The following is a 5,000-nucleotide window of genomic DNA, read 5'->3' as shown; positions in this document are numbered from 1 at the left end:
ATCATACAGCACAACGCTCATCGTACATAATTGTCACACAGTCACAGAATGACAGACGAACGGACAGACAGACAGACGACGGACGGACGGACGGACGAACAGAGATAGTTAACCGCATTCTGACTGTCCTTTGGCCAATGGTGGCCATGTCACGTGATGTTATGGCTTGTCGGGAAGGGATGGGCATTAGTATAGGCGACCTTGAAGACATAGAAACCCGTACAGGCCTTCGTTTCGTCAACATGGTGGCCGAAATGAGGTGACATACCTGCGTGCCTGCCTTGGGTCCCCGCAGACTGATAGTAATCGGGATCAGGGGTTGAGAGGTCAGATATAGGTTGTTAAAGAGAGAGAGAGAGAAGAGGGAAAATGGGAGTGGGGGTATAGGGGGTGGGGAGGCGGGGGAGGGGTGGGGGTGGGCGAGAGAGAAAGAGCATGTCAACTTTATTTGAACTACGTCCTTCACTTTAAACCTTTCTGTCTTTGTCTGTGCTTCTGTCTCTCTCTGTTTCTCGCAATCTCTGTCTCTGTCTCTCTCTGTTTCTCTGTCTCTGTCTCTCTCTGTTTCTCTCAGTCTCTGTCTCTGTTTCTCTGTCTCTGTCTCTCTCTGTTTCTCTCAGTCTCTGTCTCTGTCTCTCTCTGTTTCTCTGTCTCTGCCTCTCTCTCTGCGTCTCTTTCTCTCTCTTATTCCCTCTCTCTCTCTCTATCTATCTCTCTCTCTCTCTCTCTCTCTCTCTCTCTACCATATCTCTCTCGCTGTCTGTCCTGTCCTACCCCCCTCTATCTGTCTCTCTGTCTTCTTCCTCTTCTTCTTCTTCTTCTTCTTATTATTATTATTATTATTATTTCAGCCTGATTATCTCAGCATGAGAATAGTAGTACATAATAAGCGACGGATCCTCGACGCCAGACGAGCCCCGAGACGAAGCAGACTTCATCTTCAAGCTGGATGGGTGTCCTCAGGTGTTGAGAGAACAATGATATTACCCTGGGTGGTACACTGCCGTCCTCACACACTGCAGGGATAATTGGAGTCCAGGGATATGGTCCTTCTCCCGGGGAAAAAAAAACAAAAAAACACCAACAGGTCGTGCCAAAGTGCATACACGTGACTTGTTTTGCTTGAAAAAAACAAACAAAAAAGACCCCAGTCAGCTATGACGTGAAGATTGGACTGGTTCAACAACTATGCGCGTATGCGTGCCTTCTACTCAGTCCTGCCACGTCCATCTGTTCTTATTTTGTTCGTTCATTTCTCCATTTCCATTCAACCTTACGCTCTTCCGATCTTTCCTGCACTGGGTTTGCCGTTGGAGAAAATGTTGGGATACCACTTGTCATGTCAACACGAGTCTGTCAGTCAGGAAGTTATGTGTGTCTCACGTGCGCATAATGGGGATTATTTAAAATAAAATAAAAAGAAAATAGAAAATAGAAATCAAATTTAAAAACTTGCGTGCACTTACGCGTGCACTGCACACTTCACACGCGCCGCATGCGCCATGCACGTGCATGATTATCATGCAACAAAGAGATGGAGATAGATAAAGGATTTTTGTTTTGTTTTTCATTTTGAGAGGGGGAAAAACATAAACGAATGGAGAATAGATACACCCATGTCTCTCAGTCTCTGTGTGTGTGTGTGTGTGTGTGTGTGTGTGTGTGTGTGTGTGTGCCCCGGTACATGTGTATGTGTGTGCGTGTGCTCGTGTGTGCGCGCGCATGTATGTATGAATGTATTATGTATGGGTGTGGGTGTGTAAGTGTGCGCGCTCGCGCTCACGCATGTATGAATGTGTGTTATTGTTGTTGTATCAGCTTTTGTTGAGACAATGTCACTAAAAGAACCTTCCATAACCCTCAAGACCTCCACTGGAAACATAACAACCAAATGCAAAAATACTCTTTTTTTTTTCTTTTTCTTATTTTTGACTGCTCCTCCTTCTTCTGGTCTTAAAGTGGATTATATTAATCCATTGACTACCGCAAACGTGTATATTTGTCAATGAAGAGCTATCTACTGATCACAAGGCTGAGATAAGACTGAACTAATAAGTCAGGTTGTCAGTTACCATTCCCTGTTGGGACTTCTTCCTCTTGGGATTGCATTACTTTTGTTCAGTTATATCAAAGACGCCACTTAAGAGTACACACGAACTAAGTAGTGAATGCACCCCAATGCATGCCCCGCCGGCCTCTGTTCGCTACGGTTCAACACCCAAAGAGTTTCAAAAGTGATGACACCTGTGGTAATCTCCCTTAAGGTCAAGGTCAAGGTGTTCTCTTGTTTGTGGCCAATGGGTGTACGGTAATTGTTCTCGGAGGGAGGAGGGGTCTGGAGGCCCGCCCGGCTTGGGTTAGAGGTTATCTGACCTCTTGTGTTTGGTCTAGTGTCCGTTCTATTTAGAGGTTCTGTTGCTGAGTCTCTGACCAAGTTCTTTCCGAGGGGGTGGGGGGAGGGGGTGTTTTTCGTTACGGAATTTGTTTCACACCTTTCACGAGGCTACTGCTCTTGCAGATGCTTAGCAAAAACAGAGAGAGAGAAAGAGAGAGTGAGAGAGAGAGAGGGAGAGAGAGAGAGAGAGATCAACTTTCTTTGAAGCTTCCATGTCGAGCGACACATGAAGCAGCCAAGAGTTCAGCGTCAAACGTCAGCAGCCCCCCACCCCCTTCCCCTCAGTGCGTCGCTCATGGTGACGGGGATACGTAACAAAAAAGAAACTTCAAACGAAAAAATGCACACACGTTTGTTACTAGTGCGCGGCAGTGCACGTGCATGTATATGTTCTTATCATACATGCGTCCTTGCGAGCGCACGGCTGTTTGCACAGCCATGCGTAAGTAGACTACTGATTAGGTGTTTAAAAAAAAAAAAAAAAAAAGGCTTTCGTGTACGGTATATTGTAGTAAAGAACACTGGATTTCGACTGCAGCATGATAATCACTATACGCGCGCGCGCGCGTGTGTCTGTGTGTCTTTGTGTGCGCGCGATCGCACCATAGCTTGTGATCGAAGACGAAGTCTGACACAACATGCATCATAACTAGAACGAGAAGGTCGGTTTCAGGGGATAATGTTTACAATCTCTGCCGCCGACATGAGACTGACGACGAGGCCACATAACAGCAGGCACTGGTACGACTGTAGGGCTGTGTGGAGGGGTGGGTGAGTGAGGGGCATGTGTGGTGCGTGATAAAAAACCTGATTACTCTTGTGAGGGGTGAGGGGGGGAGGGCGGGGGGTTGGGGATACAGAGTGATACAGAGGGTGATTTCCTGGCTGGAGGAACCAGGGGGAAAGTGATTACATTAACTCAGCTCCGATGTAAACATCGTCTGTTTCCGAGGGTCGCAGGGAGAGAGAGAGAGAGGATCAACTACAGACAGACAGACTAGAGAGAGAGAGAGAGAATGTTGAATGGACTTCCCTGTGGAGAAGGATAATGAGTTTTTGTTGGCTGGTTGGTTGATTGGTTATTGGATTTTTATTTATAGTATGTGTACACATTTTGGTGATTATAGACTCGTTTTTCTTCTGGTGTGTGTGTATGATATATATATATATATATATATATATATATATATATATATATATATATATATAATGTGTGTGTGTGTGTGTGTGTGTGTGTGTGTGTGTGTGTGTGTGTGTGTATGGATTGGATAACAAAAGTGTAGGAGGTGAAAAAAAGATTGAGACGGACAATGATATGTGTGAGTGAAGGGGGGTGGAGGGGGGTGAATGGTATAAAATGTGTCTTGCAAAATGATCGCGGATAAAAATTCAACCCCGGCAGTCTTCTCATGATAGATAAACAAACAAATACAGTGTATGGTTGTTGTTTTTTTTTGTTTTTTTTGTTTTGTTTTGTTTTTTGTTGGGTTGTTTTTTTTTTGGTTGTTGTTGTTGTTGTGTGTTTGTTTTTTTGTTGTTGTTTTTGTTTTTTTATTGTTGTTGTTGTTCTCCTCTTTTCTTACCTTGAAGTGAATAATTTAAGTAGGATACCACATGGCTCAGTCTTCTGCGGAAAGAAACTAACATTCGTTCTTTCTTCTTTTTTTCTCTCTCTCTCCTTTGTGTGTGTGTGTGTGTGTGTGTGTGTGTGTGTGTGTGTGTTTTCCCCCCTCTCCTTTCGACCTTGACGTGAAAAATAAGAGATAGGTTGATCCTGTTGACAATCTCCCTTAAGGTAAAGGCTGTCAAGGTGTTCTTTTTTTGTGGCCAGTGAGTTTAGGGTAGGTGTTCCCAGGGCCAGGTTTAGAGGTTATCTGACCTGGTGATAGGTAATGTGACCTCTGTTTGGGTGGCGGCCGGTGTCAGTTGTTCATTCTTTGAAATGTTTTTATTTTGCTTGAGTCTTTGTAAACCTGTTTCAAAGATTTTGTTTCTCGTGGCTAAATAACTTTGTATTTCGGAAGGTTCTTTATGTATCCTTTTAAACTGACGTGAACAGTTTGCAAATGCATTCTTAAAAATAACATTTCGGAGGGAGTTGAGGGTGGGGGTGGGGAGTGGGGGAGGGGGGGTGGAGCTTGTTGACTTCTATTCCGTTTTTGTGTGAAGAGTTTTCAAGGCAGGGGAGACAACTGATATTTATGGGCATTTTACACGATAGACCAGCCAATGCAGAGGATGACTTTTATGTGACTTAACTACATAGCGGCAAAAGCTATCTATACTAACTAAATAGACAGAAGAAGAAGAAGGATATAAACGTTAAACTGTCTCTGTCACTGTCTCTATGTCTGTCTCTCTCTTAGTCTCTCTCCGCTGTCTCTTTCTCTATTAGTCTCTGTCTCTGTCTCTCTCTCTCTCTCACACACACACACACACACACACACACACACACACACACACACACACACAGAGAGAGAGAGAGAGAGAGAGAGAGAGAGTGGTATGCAAGCCACTGCGAATAGATGCAATTTTTATGACAACTTTCGCAACAGACGTAATTAGTTTCGAAAAGTGCGCAAAAGGCCGCGTTCATGAGCATTTG

General features: G+C 44.4%; 1 protein-coding gene across 2 annotated transcripts in view; it reads left to right on the top strand.

Moving 5' to 3' along the window:
• LOC143300145 (uncharacterized) overlaps positions 1-5,000 on the top strand; it is an 81,399-nt gene that overhangs the window by 65,008 nt on the left and 11,391 nt on the right. The gene's annotated exons all lie outside the window — the stretch shown is intronic.

This window comes from Babylonia areolata, chromosome 1 (genome assembly GCF_041734735.1).
Source record: "Babylonia areolata isolate BAREFJ2019XMU chromosome 1, ASM4173473v1, whole genome shotgun sequence".
Classification (NCBI taxonomy): domain Eukaryota; kingdom Metazoa; phylum Mollusca; class Gastropoda; order Neogastropoda; family Buccinidae; genus Babylonia; species Babylonia areolata.
Note: the sequence above shows the minus strand (reverse complement) of the source record. Positions and strands in the feature narration are given on the sequence as shown.